The sequence below is a fragment of the Mixophyes fleayi genome, chromosome 5 (genome assembly GCF_038048845.1).
Source record: "Mixophyes fleayi isolate aMixFle1 chromosome 5, aMixFle1.hap1, whole genome shotgun sequence".
Taxonomy (NCBI): Eukaryota; Metazoa; Chordata; class Amphibia; order Anura; family Limnodynastidae; genus Mixophyes; species Mixophyes fleayi.
In genome coordinates, this window is record NC_134406.1 from 34,337,317 (window position 1) to 34,357,097 (window position 19,781).

The 19,781-nt window shown below is 41.9% G+C and overlaps 1 long non-coding RNA gene across 1 annotated transcript; it reads left to right on the plus strand.

Annotated features, from left to right (window-relative positions):
• The first annotated feature begins 8,818 nt into the window (after positions 1–8,818).
• LOC142157635 (uncharacterized) lies at positions 8,819–9,857 on the plus strand. The gene is made up of 3 exons (XR_012692534.1): positions 8,819–8,871; positions 9,286–9,359; positions 9,646–9,857. It is a non-coding gene; the product is annotated as an uncharacterized LOC142157635 (long non-coding RNA).
• Positions 9,858–19,781: the final 9,924 nt, after the last annotated feature.

Consider the following 19,781-nt stretch of genomic DNA (forward strand, 5'->3'; position numbering starts at 1 on the left):
CTGTAAGATCAGGTAAGAGAGAACATCAGGCAGTCTACGTTGCAAGATCAGGTAAGAGAAAACATCAGGCAGTCTACGCTGCAAGATCAGGTAAGAGAGAACATCAGGCAGTCTACGCTGCAAGATCAGGTAAGAGAGAACATCAGGCAGTCTACACTGTAAGATCAGGTAAGAGAGAACATCAGGCAGTCTACGTTGCAAGATCAGGTAAGAGAGAACATCAGGTAGTCTACGCTGCAAGATCAGGTAAGAGAGAACATCAGGCAGTCTACACTGTAAGATCAGGTAAGAGAGAACATCAGGCAGTCTACGTTGCAAGATCAGGTAACAGAAAACATCAGGCAGTCTACGCTGCAAGATCAGGTAAGAGAGAACATCAGGTAGTCTACGCTGTAAGATCAGGTAAGAGAGAACATCAGGTAGTCTACGCTGCAAGATCTGGTAAGAGAGAACATCAGGTAGTCTACACTGTAAGATCAGGTAAGAGAGAACATCAGGTAGTCTACACTGTAAGATCAGGTAAGAGAGAACATCAGGTAGTCTACGCTGCAAGATCAGGTAAGAAAGAACATCAGGCAGTCTACGCTGTAAGATCAGGTAAGAGAGAACATCAGGCAGTCTACACTGTAAGATCAGGTAAGAGAGAACATCAGGCAGTCTACGCTGTAAGATCAGGTAAGAGAGAAAATCAGGCAGTCTTCGCTGCAAGATCAGGTAAGAGAGAACATCAGGCAGTCTACGCTGTAAGATCAGGTAAGAGAGAACATCAGGCAGTCTACGCTGTAAGATCAGGTAAGAGAGAACATCAGGCAGTCTACGCTGTAAGATCAGGTAAGAGAGAACATCAGGCAGTCTACATTGTAAGATCAGGTAAGAGAGAACATCAGGCAGTCTACGCTGCAAGATCAGGTAAGAGAGAACATCAGGCAGTCTACGCTGCAAGATCAGGTAAGAGAGAACATCAGGCAGTCTACGCTGTAAGATCAGGTAAGAGAGAACATCAGGCAGTCTACGCTGTAAGATCAGGTAAGAGAGAACATCAGGTAGTCTACGCTGCAAGATCAGGTAAGAGAGAACATCAGGCAGTCTACACTGTAAGATCAGGTAAGAGAGAACATCAGGCAGTCTACGTTGCAAGATCAGGTAAGAGAAAACATCAGGCAGTCTACACTGTAAGATCAGGTAAGAGAGAACATCAGGTAGTCTACACTGTAAGATCAGGTAAGAGAGAACATCAGGCAGTCTACGTTGCAAGATCAGGTAAGAGAAAACATCAGGCAGTCTACGCTGCAAGATCAGGTAAGAGAGAACATCAGGCAGTCTACGCTGCAAGATCAGGTAAGAGAGAACATCAGGCAGTCTACACTGTAAGATCAGGTAACAGAAAACATCAGGCAGTCTACGCTGCAAGATCAGGTAAGAGAGAACATCAGGCAGTCTACGATGTAAGATCAGGTAAGAGAGAACATCAGGTAGTCTACGTTGCAAGATCAGGTAACAGAAAACATCAGGCAGTCTACGCTGCAAGATCAGGTAAGAGAGAACATCAGGCAGTCTACGCTGTAAGATCAGGTAAGAGAGAACATCAGGCAGTCTACACTGTAAGATCAGGTAAGAGAGAACATCAGGCAGTCTACGTTGCAAGATCAGGTAAGAGAGAACATCAGGCAGTCTACACTGTAAGATCAGGTAAGAGAGAACATCAGGCAGTCTACACTGTAAGATCAGGTAAGAGAGAACATCAGGTAGTCTACGCTGCAAGATCAGGTAAGAGAGAACATCAGGCAGTCTACGCTACAAGATCAGGTAAGAGAGAACATCAGGCAGTCTACGCTGTAAGATCAGGTAAGAGAGAACATCAGGCAGTCTACGCTGCAAGATCAGGTAAGAGAGAACATCAGGCAGTCTACGCTGCAAGATCAGGTAAGAGAGATCATCAGGTAGTCTACGCTGCAAGATCAGGTAAGAGAGATCATCAGGTAGTCTACACTGTAAGATCGGGTAAGAGAGAACATCAGGTAGTCTACACTGTAAGATCAGGTAAGAGAGAACATCAGGCAGTCTACACTGTAAGATCAGGTAAGAGAGAACATCAGGTAGTCTACACTGTAAGATCAGATAAGAGAGAACATCAGGTAGTCTACACTGTAAGATCAGGTAAGAGAGAACATCAGGCAGTCTACGCTGTAAGATCAGGTAAGAGAGAACATCAGGCAGTCTACGCTGCAAGATCAGGTAAGAGAGAACATCAGGCAGTCTACACTGTAAGATTAGATAAGAGAGAACATCAGGCAGTCTACGCTGTAAGATCAGGTAAGAGAGAACATCAGGTAGTCTACACTGTAAGATCAGGTAAGAGAGAACATCAGGCAGTCTACGCTGTAAGATCAGGTAAGAGAGAACATCAGGCAGTCTACGTTGCAAGATCAGGTAACAGAAAACATCAGGCAGTCTACGCTGCAAGATCAGGTAAGAGAGATCATCAGGCAGTCTACGTTGCAAGATCAGGTAAGAGAGAACATCAGGCAGTCTACGCTGTAAGATCAGGTAAGAGAGAACATCAGGCCGTCTACGTTGCAAGATCAGGTAAGAGAGAACATCAGGTAGTCTACGCTGCAAGATCAGGTAAGAGAGAACATCAGGCAGTCTACACTGTAAGATCAGGTAAGAGAGAACATCAGGCAGTCTACGTTGCAAGATCATGTAACAGAAAACATCAGGCAGTCTACGCTGCAAGATCAGGTAAGAGAGAACATCAGGTAGTCTACGCTGTAAGATCAGGTAAGAGAGAACATCAGGTAGTCTACGCTGCAAGATCTGGTAAGAGAGAACATCAGGTAGTCTACACTGTAAGATCAGGTAAGAGAGAACATCAGGTAGTCTACACTGTAAGATCAGGTAAGAGAGAACATCAGGTAGTCTACGCTGCAAGATCAGGTAAGAGAGAACATCAGGCAGTCTACGCTGTAAGATCAGGTAAGAGAGAACATCAGGCAGTCTACGCTGTAAGATCAGGTAAGAGAGAACATCAGGTAGTCTACGCTGCAAGATCAGGTAAGAGAGAACATCAGGCAGTCTACGCTGTAAGATCAGGTAAGAGAGAACATCAGGCAGTCTACGCTGTAAGATCAGGTAAGAGAGAACATCAGGCAGTCTACGCTGTAAGATCAGGTAAGAGAGAACATCAGGCAGTCTACGCTGCAAGATCAGGTAAGAGAGAACATCAGGCAGTCTACGCTGTAAGATCAGGTAAGAGAGAACATCAGGCAGTCTACGCTGTAAGATCAGGTAAGAGAGAACATCAGGCAGTCTACGCTGTAAGATCAGGTAAGAGAGAACATCAGGCAGTCTACGCTGCAAGATCAGGTAAGAGAGAACATCAGGCAGTCTACGCTGCAAGATCAGGTAAGAGAGAACATCAGGCAGTCTACGCTGTAAGATCAGGTAAGAGAGAACATCAGGCAGTCTACGCTGTAAGATCAGGTAAGAGAGAACATCAGGCAGTCTACACTGTAAGATCAGGTAAGAGAGAACATCAGGCAGTCTACACTGTAAGATCAGGTAAGAGAGAACATCAGGCAGTCTACACTGTAAGATCAGGTAAGAGAGAACATCAGGCAGTCTACGTTGCAAGATCAGGTAAGAGAGAACATCAGGTAGTCTACGCTGCAAGATCAGGTAAGAGAGAACATCAGGCAGTCTACACTGTAAGATCAGGTAAGAGAGAACATCAGGCAGTCTACGTTGCAAGATCAGGTAACAGAAAACATCAGGCAGTCTACGCTGCAAGATCAGGTAAGAGAGAACATCAGGTAGTCTACGCTGTAAGATCAGGTAAGAGAGAACATCAGGTAGTCTACGCTGCAAGATCTGGTAAGAGAGAACATCAGGTAGTCTACACTGTAAGATCAGGTAAGAGAGAACATCAGGTAGTCTACACTGTAAGATCAGGTAAGAGAGAACATCAGGTAGTCTACGCTGCAAGATCAGGTAAGAGAGAACATCAGGCAGTCTACGCTGTAAGATCAGGTAAGAGAGAACATCAGGCAGTCTACACTGTAAGATCAGGTAAGAGAGAACATCAGGCAGTCTACGCTGTAAGATCAGGTAAGAGAGAAAATCAGGCAGTCTTCGCTGCAAGATCAGGTAAGAGAGAACATCAGGCAGTCTACGCTGTAAGATCAGGTAAGAGAGAACATCAGGCAGTCTACGCTGTAAGATCAGGTAAGAGAGAACATCAGGCAGTCTACGCTGTAAGATCAGGTAAGAGAGAACATCAGGCAGTCTACATTGTAAGATCAGGTAAGAGAGAACATCAGGCAGTCTACGCTGCAAGATCAGGTAAGAGAGAACATCAGGCAGTCTACGCTGCAAGATCAGGTAAGAGAGAACATCAGGCAGTCTACGCTGTAAGATCAGGTAAGAGAGAACATCAGGCAGTCTACGCTGTAAGATCAGGTAAGAGAGAACATCAGGTAGTCTACGCTGCAAGATCAGGTAAGAGAGAACATCAGGCAGTCTACACTGTAAGATCAGGTAAGAGAGAACATCAGGCAGTCTACGTTGCAAGATCAGGTAAGAGAAAACATCAGGCAGTCTACACTGTAAGATCAGGTAAGAGAGAACATCAGGTAGTCTACACTGTAAGATCAGGTAAGAGAGAACATCAGGCAGTCTACGTTGCAAGATCAGGTAAGAGAAAACATCAGGCAGTCTACGCTGCAAGATCAGGTAAGAGAGAACATCAGGCAGTCTACGCTGCAAGATCAGGTAAGAGAGAACATCAGGCAGTCTACACTGTAAGATCAGGTAAGAGAGAACATCAGGCAGTCTACGTTGCAAGATCAGGTAAGAGAGAACATCAGGTAGTCTACGCTGCAAGATCAGGTAAGAGAGAACATCAGGCAGTCTACACTGTAAGATCAGGTAAGAGAGAACATCAGGCAGTCTACGTTGCAAGATCAGGTAACAGAAAACATCAGGCAGTCTACGCTGCAAGATCAGGTAAGAGAGAACATCAGGTAGTCTACGCTGTAAGATCAGGTAAGAGAGAACATCAGGTAGTCTACGCTGCAAGATCTGGTAAGAGAGAACATCAGGTAGTCTACACTGTAAGATCAGGTAAGAGAGAACATCAGGTAGTCTACACTGTAAGATCAGGTAAGAGAGAACATCAGGTAGTCTACGCTGCAAGATCAGGTAAGAAAGAACATCAGGCAGTCTACGCTGTAAGATCAGGTAAGAGAGAACATCAGGCAGTCTACACTGTAAGATCAGGTAAGAGAGAACATCAGGCAGTCTACGCTGTAAGATCAGGTAAGAGAGAAAATCAGGCAGTCTTCGCTGCAAGATCAGGTAAGAGAGAACATCAGGCAGTCTACGCTGTAAGATCAGGTAAGAGAGAACATCAGGCAGTCTACGCTGTAAGATCAGGTAAGAGAGAACATCAGGCAGTCTACGCTGTAAGATCAGGTAAGAGAGAACATCAGGCAGTCTACATTGTAAGATCAGGTAAGAGAGAACATCAGGCAGTCTACGCTGCAAGATCAGGTAAGAGAGAACATCAGGCAGTCTACGCTGCAAGATCAGGTAAGAGAGAACATCAGGCAGTCTACGCTGTAAGATCAGGTAAGAGAGAACATCAGGCAGTCTACGCTGTAAGATCAGGTAAGAGAGAACATCAGGTAGTCTACGCTGCAAGATCAGGTAAGAGAGAACATCAGGCAGTCTACACTGTAAGATCAGGTAAGAGAGAACATCAGGCAGTCTACGTTGCAAGATCAGGTAAGAGAAAACATCAGGCAGTCTACACTGTAAGATCAGGTAAGAGAGAACATCAGGTAGTCTACACTGTAAGATCAGGTAAGAGAGAACATCAGGCAGTCTACGTTGCAAGATCAGGTAAGAGAAAACATCAGGCAGTCTACGCTGCAAGATCAGGTAAGAGAGAACATCAGGCAGTCTACGCTGCAAGATCAGGTAAGAGAGAACATCAGGCAGTCTACACTGTAAGATCAGGTAACAGAAAACATCAGGCAGTCTACGCTGCAAGATCAGGTAAGAGAGAACATCAGGCAGTCTACGATGTAAGATCAGGTAAGAGAGAACATCAGGTAGTCTACGTTGCAAGATCAGGTAACAGAAAACATCAGGCAGTCTACGCTGCAAGATCAGGTAAGAGAGAACATCAGGCAGTCTACGCTGTAAGATCAGGTAAGAGAGAACATCAGGCAGTCTACACTGTAAGATCAGGTAAGAGAGAACATCAGGCAGTCTACGTTGCAAGATCAGGTAAGAGAGAACATCAGGCAGTCTACACTGTAAGATCAGGTAAGAGAGAACATCAGGCAGTCTACACTGTAAGATCAGGTAAGAGAGAACATCAGGTAGTCTACGCTGCAAGATCAGGTAAGAGAGAACATCAGGCAGTCTACGCTACAAGATCAGGTAAGAGAGAACATCAGGCAGTCTACGCTGTAAGATCAGGTAAGAGAGAACATCAGGCAGTCTACGCTGCAAGATCAGGTAAGAGAGAACATCAGGCAGTCTACGCTGCAAGATCAGGTAAGAGAGATCATCAGGTAGTCTACGCTGCAAGATCAGGTAAGAGAGATCATCAGGTAGTCTACACTGTAAGATCGGGTAAGAGAGAACATCAGGTAGTCTACACTGTAAGATCAGGTAAGAGAGAACATCAGGCAGTCTACACTGTAAGATCAGGTAAGAGAGAACATCAGGTAGTCTACACTGTAAGATCAGATAAGAGAGAACATCAGGTAGTCTACACTGTAAGATCAGGTAAGAGAGAACATCAGGCAGTCTACGCTGTAAGATCAGGTAAGAGAGAACATCAGGCAGTCTACGCTGCAAGATCAGGTAAGAGAGAACATCAGGCAGTCTACACTGTAAGATTAGATAAGAGAGAACATCAGGCAGTCTACGCTGTAAGATCAGGTAAGAGAGAACATCAGGTAGTCTACACTGTAAGATCAGGTAAGAGAGAACATCAGGCAGTCTACGCTGTAAGATCAGGTAAGAGAGAACATCAGGCAGTCTACGTTGCAAGATCAGGTAACAGAAAACATCAGGCAGTCTACGCTGCAAGATCAGGTAAGAGAGATCATCAGGCAGTCTACGTTGCAAGATCAGGTAACAGAAAACATCAGGCAGTCTACACTGTAAGATCAGGTAAGAGAGAACATCAGGTAGTCTACGCTGTAAGATCAGGTAAGAGAGAACATCAGGTAGTCTACGCTGCAAGATCAGGTAAGAGAGAACATCAGGTAGTCTACGCTGTAAGATCAGGTAAGAGAGAACATCAGGCAGTCTACGCTGTAAGATCAGGTAAGAGAGAACATCAGGCAGTCTACGCTGCAAGATCAGGTAAGAGAGAACATCAGGCAGTCTACACTGTAAGATTAGATAAGAGAGAACATCAGGTAGTCTACGCTGCAAGATTCGGTAAGAGAGAACATCAGGTAGTCTACGCTGTAAGATCAGGTAAGAGAGAACATCAGGCAGTCTACGCTGTAAGATCAGGTAAGAGAGAACATCAGGCAGTCTACGTTGCAAGATCAGGTAACAGAAAACATCAGGCAGTCTACACTGTAAGATTAGATAAGAGAGAACATCAGGTAGTCTACACTGCAAGATCAGGTAAGAGAGATCATCAGGTAGTCTACGCTGCAAGATTCGGTAAGAGAGAACATCAGGTAGTCTACGCTGTAAGATCAGGTAAGAGAGAACATCAGGCAGTCTACGCTGTAAGATCAGGTAAGAGAGAACATCAGGCAGTCTACACTGTAAGATCAGGTAAGAGAGAACATCAGGCAGTCTACGCTGTAAGATCAGGTAAGAGAGAACATCAGGTAGTCTACGCTGTAAGATCAGGTAAGAGAGAACATCAGGCAGTCTACGCTGTAAGATCAGGTAAGAGAGAACATCTGGCAGTCTACACTGTAAGATCAGGTAAGAGAGAACATCAGGCAGTCTACACTGTAAGATCAGGTAAGAGAGAACATCAGGTAGTCTACGCTGTAAGATCAGGTAAGAGAGAACATCAGGTAGTCTACACTGTAAGATCAGGTAAGAGAGAACATCAGGCAGTCTACACTGTAAGATCAGGTAAGAGAGAACATCAGGCAGTCTACACTGTAAGATCAGGTAAGAGAGAACATCAGGCAGTCTACACTGTAAGATCAGGTAAGAGAGAACATCAGGCAGTCTACACTGTAAGATCAGGTAAGAGAGAACATCAGGCAGTCTACACTGCAAGATCAGGTAAGAGAGAACATCAGGTAGTCTACGCTGCAAGATCAGGTAAGAGAGAACATCAGGCAGTCTACACTGCAAGATCAGGTAAGAGAGAACATCAGGCAGTCTACGTTGCAAGATCAGGACTGCAAGAGCACCAGCACAGCCTCTAACAGGGACTTACTAATTCTAAATGTATGTTTTCCTTTGACCTTCCGTTTCAAGTTTCATACTTGTCAGACTATTAATTGACAAATCATCTAAATCAGAAATCTATGGTATGTATAATAATACAGTATTTACAAGTATTTAAGGATACTGATTTCTGGTTGACAGCAGTGTAACTAAACCAATGACTGTAACATCCACCTACCCTTATCTCCTTATTGACTTTGATATCAGTAGCTGAATCACTTACACAAAAGGAGCTTAAAGTATTTGAATGCAGCAATATTTCAAAGGGAATATGGACATACTATTGTATTTATATAAAGTAATCTTTTATGACATACCGTGCTACCTTTTGTAAAATATCACACTTCTTATTACAGTGAAGTTGTGGTAAGCAAAATTATCTGTTTACTCATGAAATGGCTCAAATGGAAATACTGAATAAAGGTCATTTACGAAACTGCAGTAATGAGGGCCTGTAGCATAAATGCTATCTTGTGATTTCAAGCACTTATTTTTGCATAGATGTACCCACTGGGTTTAATGCTGGTTAAGAGACATTTATGCATATATCCTTTCCACTAATGTTATAAATTGGCAACTGAAAGGTATTGAGGGGAGCTAAGGTGGATGATAAACTGGCTGGGGGGATAGGTGATAAAAAATAACTTTGGAAGTGGGTGATGAAATTGCCAGGGGGGTCATGAATTGGCCGCTGTGGTATGATGAAATTGCTGGGGGTCATGAATTGGCTGCTGGTGGGGGGGGGGCATGATTTCTGTACTGTGTAGTGTTCATGAGGATGATCTCTAAAGAGCCTGATCATTGAGGGTTTGTAATGTTTGCACATTTTCAAAACAGGACCCCAACTTTCCAGAAGGCAGCTAAACGACAACAAATCTGCAAGAACAAGCAAGAAAGAGCAGCATGAACAGGTCAGAGAATCTGTCTAAATTTGTTTGCTGGAGAATACTCCTGAATTTTCCATTGGGGGGGCACTATGGGTGTATTAGCCTAGGGCTGCCAGAACCCTTAATCAGGTCCTGAATACATAGTTAAAGAAATGGCTGAGTTTTGTCCTGGTTTCTCATAATTGTTAAAAAATTATTCCTTTATTCCTCACATCTCACAGTCCTGCTTCCTCCTCCTCAAAAATACTGCTAGAATAAACCTTTTTCTTATCCAGAATGTTACCAAAACTCTTATCCATTCTTACATCAGTTCCCACCTTGACTACTGCAACCTTCTACTACCTGGCTTCCTCTCACACATCTATGTCCACGTCAGTCAGTCCAGCAGCAACACCACTGATCGTCACATCTGCCACCTCACTTTGCACATCTCTATATTGTCTTCCTGTGTCCTCCAGGATCCAATTGTCAGTCCTCATTGTCTGGCAGAACGCTTGTCCTGTACTGCATTGTGTGAACAGACCCAATTGTAAAGCGCTACGGAATATGTTGGCGCTATATAAATAAATGATGATGATGATGATATACATGAGTTCAATTCCCAGCCATGGCCTTATCTGTGTGTTTTGTATGTTCTCCCCATGTTTGTGTGGGTTTCCTCTGGGTTCTCTGGTTTCCTCCCACACTCCAAAAACATACTAGTAGGTTAATTGGCTACTATTAAAATTGACCGTATCTCTGTCTGTCTGTCTGTCTGTGTGTATGTTAGGGAATTTAGACTGTAATGGGGAATTAGTGGCGCTATATAAATAAATGATGATGATGATGATGATGATGATGATTATATACTGCCAATCAAAGAAAAGAGCTGAGTAGGGGGTCTTCCATTGTGTAGCAAACAGAAACGGGGCTGCCGAGCAGACATCTTGAATAAGGAGGTGAAGCAAATAAAATTCGGAGGGGTCTGGAATTTGGATATTTGGCAAAGCTAAGATTAAATCTCTAGTCTCTGACCAAAAAGCACATCATTTAGGACAGTGTGTTAAAATATCCAACTGGCCACAGTTTCACCTCCGGAGGAAGAAAGATAAATGATCTGGACGGAACCAGATACCTGCAGTATTATTTTCTGTAAGTGGTTTCTTTGATGTGAATAGAAATTGATGACTTGGCTTTTAATCTTAGCTCAGTCCTCGGGGACCAGGGTCACTTCCATCTCGTCTTCCCATTAGATCTCTTGCTATTCCTTCTGTGCCGCGGGGATACTAATGATCCTGGAATTAAGATGTACAAGCCAGAGAGACTCTAATAATGATTATCATTGTCATGGAACAGAGCTCTATATTTTTAGATTGGCCGTCTCCTACGGCAATAAGGCATTTTTAACAAAGGCAACAGATGCATTTACTAAGACTTTACCAAAACTGAGCCCCACCATAAGAAGTCCTAGTTGAAACAATGTAGATAAAGGTAATTTTTATACATACACACTAATTGAATAAACGGACTTGAGTGAAGGTGAATTAGTGAGAAATATTAGACAAAGGATATTAAGAATTATTCTTATGAACATCTGCGTAACTGGAAAATTGAGATCTTACACTGTGTTAACCAATATCAGGTTATGATTCATGTGTTTTAATAAGAAGAATTGCTACATCAACACTCTAGCAAGTTTTATCACTCTAAGATTTATACATTGTTTAAAGTGAGATTGGAAAAAATATTTGTTACATATAACAACATTCTTAGACTATTACTCAGGAACTGGATATACTGTAAAGTAATATTGCAGTCTGACTAGGATTGTAACAGTAATATATTGGTTAATTGTAGAACTGATCACTTGGATTATTTGTCTAGCGCCCTAGTTGGATTGAAGTGGAAAAATAGAATTAGACATAAAAATTGCATATTTACAGTTGTAGACCCTGTCAGTTTCCCCTCTGTGCTCACATTGAAATGTGAAACAACAATGTTCTTAATTTTCTTTTTTTTAATCTATAATATATTTTGTTTTATCATTAGAATTTCTTTGCTTCATCATTGCTTTGAATTTAACAGGAGATTACTACTGACCATTAGTCAGAATGTATTAGTTGTTTAGTGGACTGTAACTGAGGGCAGATGAGAGAGTACAGGTTAGAATGTAACTGAGGGCAGATGAGAGAATACATGTCAGAATGTAACTGAGGGCTGATGAGAGAGTACAGGTTAGAATGTAACTGAGGGCAGATGAGAGAGCACAGGTTAGGGTGTAACTGAGGGCAGATGAGAGAGTACAGGTTAGGGTGTAACTGAGGGCAGATGAGAGAGTACAGGTTAGGGTGTAACTGAGGGCAGATGAGAGAGTACAGGTTAGGGTGTAACTGAGGGCAGATGAGAGAGTACAGGTTAGAATGTAACTGAGGGCAGATGTGAGAGTACAGGTTAGAATGTAACTGAGCGCAGATGAGAGAATACAGATTATAATGTAACTGAGGGTAGATGAGAGAATACATGTTAGAATGTAACTAAGGGCAGAAGAGAGAATACATGTCAGAATGTAACTGAGGGCAGATGAGAGAGTACAGGTTAGGGTGTAACTGAGGGCAGATGAGAGAGTACAGGTTAGGGTGTAACTGAGGGCAGATGAGAGAGTACAGGTTAGAATGTAACTGAGGGTAGATGAGAGAATGCAGATTAGAATGTAACTGAGGGCAGATGAGAGAATACATGATAGAATGTAACTGAGCGCAGACGAAAGAATACATGTCAGAATGTAACTGAGGACAGATGAAAGAGTACAGGTTAGGGTGTAACTGAGGGCAGATGAGATAGTACAGGTTAGAATGTAACCGAGGGCAGATGAGAGAATGCAGATTAGAATGTAACTGAGGGCAGATGAGAGAGTACAGGTTAGGGTGTAACTGAGGGCAGATGAGAGAGCACAGGTTAGGGTGTAACTGAGGGCAGATGAGAGAGCACAGGTTAAGGTGTAACTGAGGGCAGAAGACAGAATACATGTTAGAATGTAACTGAGGGCAGATGAGAGAATGCAGATTAGAATGTAACTGAGGGCAGATGAGAGTACAGGTTAGGGTGTAACTGAGGGCAGATGAGAGAATACATGTCAGAATGTAACTGAGGGCAGATGAGAGAATACATATTAGAATGTAACTAAGGGCAGATGAGAGAGTACAGGTTAGGGTGTAACTGAGGGCAGATGAGAGAATACATGCTAGAATGTAACTGAGCGCAGATGAAAGAATACATGTCAGAATGTAACTGAGGGCAGATGATAGAGTACAGGTTAGGGTGTAACTGAGGGCAGATGAGAGAGCACAGGTTAGGGTGTAACTGAGGGCAGATGAGAGAGCACAGGTTAGGGTGTAACTGAGGGCAGATGAGAGAGCACAGGTTAGGGTGTAACTGAGGGCAGATGAGAGAGCACAGGTTAGGGTGTAACTGAGGGCAGATGAGAGAGCACAGGTTAAGGTGTAACTGAGGGCAGAAGACAGAATACATGTTAGAATGTAACTGAGGGCAGATGAGAGAATGCAGATTAGAATGTAACTGAGGGCAGATGAGAGTACAGGTTAGGGTGTAACTGAGGGCAGATGAGAGAATACATATTAGAATGTAACTGAGGGCAGATGAGAGTACAGGTTAGGATGTAACTGAGGGCATGTAACTTAGGATGTAATACAGGTTAGAATGTAAATGAAAGACAGTGAAAGCACACAGATTAGGGTGTAACTGAGGGCAGATGAAAGACTACACTGACCATACGGAACATATAAAATGGGGTGTTTTATGAATACAATGAGTCTGTTTTCAAGAGCAATGCTTGACTCGTCCCTACCTAAAAAACCCCCCATTAAAACAATATCCACAAAATTCAAACATAATTTATCTCCACATAAATGAAGAAATGGACGTTTGCTCCTTGGCTGGCATCACAGATTCTTCCCAGCAATGGTTGCCACCTAATACTTTGGGCGGGTGGCGTGCAACACTACGACTGAGGCACACAGATATGCATAATGGACCTAACTGTGAGCGGAGGACAGACAGGAGAGGAGGAAGAGGACAGAGAGCACCAGGGGTCCATGAGAGAAGGGAGCCCAGGTCCCCACATTAATTTGCCTCTGCCTGTCTGACAATGTCACTGTTTGCAGGTCAAAGGAAGGGTCCAGAGCCCCTTAAACCTTTGGCCCCTGCACCCATGGTAGAAATGCTAGTGTTCCATGGTGAAGAAGCCCCCTCTCTTGGCCCCACACTTACATCTATGCACTCTACATTGACTGTGTAGGGATGCGTATAACATTTTACTTGAGACAGAGTCCTAGAACAAATTGTTAACATGCCCAGGATCCCTCTTTATGCCTCACATTCTGGAAGATTGTTTTCTATTTAAAGTGTACGGTACGAGAAATCCGACTCTTAGCAATCAAGACTCAACCTTAATTTCCTTTTACTTTGGCTAAACATTTGTGTCCAAAATGATCAAAGAATAAAAAAAGAAAACAAAAGGTAATACGATATAACTATGCTTGGCTTCAGTTTGGAAATTTTAAACATCTACTGTCCTGAATTTAGCTCTTTAAAAGGGACACACTCTGAATAAAGGAATATAGTCTCTGAAATGTATTTTATTTTTGAGCTGGCGTTTTATATAACTTCCTACTATGACCACTGGTGTAGACTTTGTTGTATAAACTAATGAACTTAAGATGAAAGTTAGTCAATAAACACCATCGGTCCATATTCTGAAAATTGGTGTTTGGAAGAACATTGTTACTAACTAGAACTAAACCCAAAACATGAGAACATGCCTTAAATTGACAACTGGCATGTAAGATACATCTGCCTATACATGTGTAGAAGTGGCATCTTTATGGGACCTTCCCTCCTGGAGACAGGCATCGACTACCATGGTGACCAGGGATGTCCACACTTTACCAGCAGAACATGTGAAAACATTTACAAATGTTGAAGAACTATTTGATTTGATCAGTAATACTGTTCAACATCTCAGCCATAGTCCACAGTCCAATACACTTGTCTTCTTAGAAAGATATAAAGGATGAGTCCACCTCTGGAAACACTCTGAATGGTGACCATTGGTATAAAGAAGGATGAGGCCACCTCTGGAAACACTCTGAATGGTGACCATTGGTATAAAGAAGGATGAGGCCACCTCTGGAAACACTCTGAATGGTGACCATTGGTATAAAGAAGGATGAGGCCACCTCTGGAAACACTCTGAATGGTGACCATTGGTATAAAGAAGGATGAGGCCACCTCTGGAAACACTCTGAATGGTGACCATTGGTATAAAGAAGGATGAGGCCACCTCTGGAAACACTCTGAATGGTGACCATTGGACCATAGTGTTATGAATCTGACTTTCCTCAACAAGTAGGACCATTGTAGCAAACGCAATTCAAGCACAAATTAATTTCAGTTCCATTTTTACTTCAATGTTCAATCTGTTGACCTCAATTCATTGAATAAACAGGCAGCAGTTAGAAAAGTACAACGCTCCTGGACACGATTGTGATGGTTTTTATTACAGGTGTCACCTTTTGAGTTTGAATGTTTTTATTACTTGGGTATTTGTGCATATATAAATGTGCCTGCTTGGAACAAATACTATCTTATTGAAATTGTTGGGTGAATGTCTCACTCCTTCCCATCCCCTGCGGTCGGCAAATGACCTTCGCTTCTCCTCCACTCTGATCACTACATCCCACTCCGAATCAAAGACTTCTCCCGGTCTACCCCCCTCCACTACAATGACTTCCCTCGTTCTATCTGACTCTCCCCTAGTCTGTGCACCTTCAAACGGGCCCTGAAAACTCATCTGTTCTTATAAGCCTACCAACCATCTGCCTAACCATCTCTCTCACCCCGTCCCCTTGCCCTAGATCCCGTCCATTGACTCCCCTTGAACCTGTTGTCCGTTTACCCTCTCTTTAGGTTGTAAGTTCTTACAAGCATGGCTCTCTTCCCTGCTGTGTCTATATTTACTTCTTCTGCTCCAGGTATACTGGTACTGTCTTTGCTTGGAGCTTTTGAACTCCTAGTACTATTCGTTTATTGTTCTGTGCTGTTATACCTTGTGTAGTCTACTGTACTGCCTGTAATCTGTTCGGCATTGCGGAAATCTTGTAGCGGACAATAATAAAGGCAATTACTGACACCCATGAAAAAAAAATTCAAAGAGGAAAAAGGCCCTGTGGGCACCTACAAATCAGGGTACGCCCTTGTAAATGAGATCTCTCCATCCAATTTAGACCACATTTACAGCCAGACACAGACTGCCAAATAACCTCCCATCAGAAGATGCAAAATGTTACACTCTCCAAAGACACCACCATCTTGATGTCCTGATCCATTTATCATACGGAAGTAGGATGACTGAGAACAGCAGATCAGCTGCATGGGCGGTAACACTGCATACTACATGGGTGGTGTTTAGTCTTAAGTCAATTAAACACACTTTATAACCGTTATCCCCAAAAAATAATAATGTAAGCAAATGGACCTGTACACCTATCCTGTCTGACAAGTGTTCACTGCGTCAATTTTAGTGTTGCCTACAGTGTTCAGAAGAGGTAAAATGCAATAGAGTTCTATGGAAACTTGGATGATGACAAGGTTTTGTCAATGCTTTTAACTTTGTTTCTATGTAAGGGTTTAATTTTTTATTTTTTATATTTTTTTTTTTTAAAAATGGTGGTATAACCTTACCTTACATTATACAGGACATTTATGGAACAAAAATGGTCGTAGGTTACCAAGTCTCACAAATTGCTTGTCTCGCTTTTTTAGATTAAGCATATCAACATATTATATAGGAGACAGCGTCTCTAAAGTATAACTTTGTACCTACATATGTAACTTACAACCGTAGAAATGATTTACGTCAATCTATCATCTCACACATTACAGCTTCCTTCCATCCCCTATGAGACAGGACACTAAGAAATTAAGAACTGACGCCTGTCTAATCTAATTGAAACAGCAGGTTCACAAAGCTCTAGAGGTGGCCAATTATAGGCCATTATATCTCATATATGAACATGTGGTCTGTCTATATCATTCTTCACAGGCCATTATCTGTCAGTACATTCCTTGTACATCTGTTAGCTCATTAAGTTTAAGGTATATCATATTTATGTCCTGTCAAATGTGATGTCTGATGTGTATACACTCCAGTATGTAGTACATAAAGCTGTAATCTAGACTGTATAACCTCCAACTGTACCCTTATTGGTGGGGGGAAAAAAACTTGTAAAATTCAAACGTGCAAATGTTTCTATTATTGGATATTGAAAAACTCTGAGAAGCCAGCTGCAATTACCAAAGAGAAGTCTACTGTCACAGACATTATATCATTAACCTACAGGAAGTAGAACCTAGGAGTATTTTTACAGAAATGATTGCTTTATTCTCACACAATGCATTGGATCTTCTTCAGTCATGCTTTCATTCAAAACACACCAATTTGAATGCACTGACTAGGGCGATTAGCACTGTCGCAGTACAGTGCAGGTATATCCTGGGTTTCATTCTGACAAGGCCCATATCTGTGTGGAGTTTGTATGTTCTCATGTTTGTGTGGGTTTCCTGGGTGCTGTTTTTTTCTAGAGATGGTCACTGACCCCCGTGTTTGGTTTTGGATCTGGATTACCTTCGTGTTTTGGTTTTGCCAAAACCGCCCTTGCGTGTTTTGGTTTTGTTTTGCAATTTTTATTAAAAATAAAAAATTTTTGGTCTAAAATAACCTAATTTAGTGCTCCACCTGTTTCTTGGAGTGAGTCAATAGAAATGCGCAAAGCATCTTTTCTGTTTGGCTCTAGTGTACACACAAACCTTCTTAGTGCAAATTATGAAAAATACAGTTTAATCTCTGGTAGGCGGTCCTTAATTCTAACACTTGCCTGCAAATAATACAGACAAAGTTGCTTGTCTTCCTCTCCATCTTTGCATATTGTCAATGTAGCCATCGTCTTTGGGTGTATATTACACCCTACACTTGTAGTTAAACAGAAAAAAATCCAGCCGGTATAGACTGTACAATAAAAATAGAAATGGACAAAGGCAGTTTGGTTTCTGTCTGTATCAGACCCCCTCTCCACTTTTAGTAAAATAGAAAAAAATGCAGCCTGCATAGACTGTACGTTAAATAGAAATGGACAAAGGCAGTTTGGTGTCTGTCTGTGTATGACACCCTACCCTTATAGTGAAATTGACAAAACAGCAGCCTTTAAAGACTGTACATGACATAGAAATGCCCCAAGACACTTTCCTGTTTGGGGTTAGATTACACCCTACACTTGGTGAAAGTTTAAAAAAAAAATGTTATCATCTTCACCCTCATCAGTGTGTACATCATCATCATCACAGACTATTAATTCATCTCCGCTTGAATCCGCCATTAGAGACCTGTCAGTGCTTGGATGTCTTTGATGGTAAAGGCCTTCCTCGTGGAAGATGTAGTTAATTTTGATGAACATCATCTTTTTCACATTTTTCGGAAGCAACCTTCTACGTCGATCACTGAAAAGGTTCCCGACTGTGCTGAATACTCTTTCAGAGTACAAACTGGAGGGTGGGCAGCTTAGGTATTGCAAGGCAAGTATGTTTTGCTTTTGAAAGCTTAATTTTTTCCGAGCAGCAGCTGCTTGAGAAACTGGAGAAGACGTCATCAAGCCAAGGTCCAGTTCAGCTGACAACTTGCTGACCAATAGCTCCTTGCAAAGGTTCACATCTCGCTCATTTTGAAGCAAAGAATCAATGTAGGTCTTAAACCTTGGATCGAGCACAGTCGCCAAAACGTCGGCTCGGTACTCGGATACCTGAAGTTCGGTCTCGGGGAACTGAGCCCGCCCATCTCTAGTTTTTTCCCGTCAGTAAAAAAAAACATACTGGTAGATTAATTGATAGCTGAGAAAATGGACCCTATCATCATCAACATTCATCATTTATGTATATAGCGCCAGCAAATTCCACAGCACTTTACAATTGGGAACAAACATTAATAAAACAATACTGGGTAATATAGACAGATAGAGGTTTGAGGGCCCTTCTCGCAAGCTTACAATCTATGGGACAGTGGTAGTTTAAACACAAGGGTATGTGCTACATCATATTGCACATTGGACCAGCTATAATGCAAAGGTAAAAGTATTTAGTGGGCTGTGTGATCAGTCACACAGCAATGTTGGTCAGAGGGTTGTTGTCTTGTGTTAGCTGTGTAGAGGGTGGTAATAAGATAAACATAATTTCTTTTAAGAGTAATAAAATGCTGAAGCGTTAAAGGTAAAGTCAATAATTTATTGTCCTGCAGAATAAGTTGAATTTCGATTTAAAAACATACGACTGGCTAGTAAATTAAAGGACAAGTTCAAGTATGGAGATGCAGACAACTGTACAAAAACATTAACGAACAATTATCCTAGCATGGCAAACATGAAATTACAATTAAATATTTTTACTTAAAATGTAAAAACAGTGAATAGATCTAGAAACAGCATATCACAACCGGACAACTCTAAGATACTATATCACCTCACACAGAAACTTCTAGAGATGACCAAGAGATGCTGTAGATACAGGCGAGCACAACGTACAGGAAACAGTGAATTGATTTTAACAGCTGCTGTTGTAGTTTCATTACTATTTGTTCTTCCAGGATTCCATTGAAAACAGAATACAACATTTTACCAAAGACAGATATTTCATATATAAAATAGACAAACCAAAGAAAAAACTTTATTAAGGCAAATAAAGAGAACAACTTGACAGCATCTGTACTCTCTTTATTTATTTACAAACTTGAAATAAGACAATGAAAATATATTGGTCCATATTCTCAAAAGTGGAGCAATAAAATAATGGTTTAAAACACACCCAATAACAAGGCAGAAACAAGGTGTCCAGTCTTAAGTTACCCACTCAAGATAATCAAGATTTATCTTTAAAATCACCTTTTTGGCCTTGGAAATGACAATAAAGGAGAAACGCAGGGTAATAATTATTTACAGTTTACGGCTAAAAACAAAATAGTTGTAAATTATGTTATTTTACCTCAGAAATCCCGTTATTTCAGACCTATTGCCAAACCGATGTGTCGGGGCTGTAAAAACAGTAGTCACTTTCCTAATTTATACATTAACAGTTTTTACTCCAGATTTGACAATATGGGCCAGAGATGTAGTGTATTATAGCTGGAGATAATACTGAAGAGATGCAGTGACCATGTAGCACCATTATTATGGTAGATAAAGCGTTCCAGTGCTGCAACTGCTTAATGCTTTCTATATTACACAATGTGAAAGTGCTCAACACCTCCCTATCCTCCGTATGTACTGCCCATGTATTTTGCTGTAGCCAGTGCATTGATTATTTTGGCGAATTAACCGTTTCCTAAAGGGCAACTTAGCGGCAGGATTT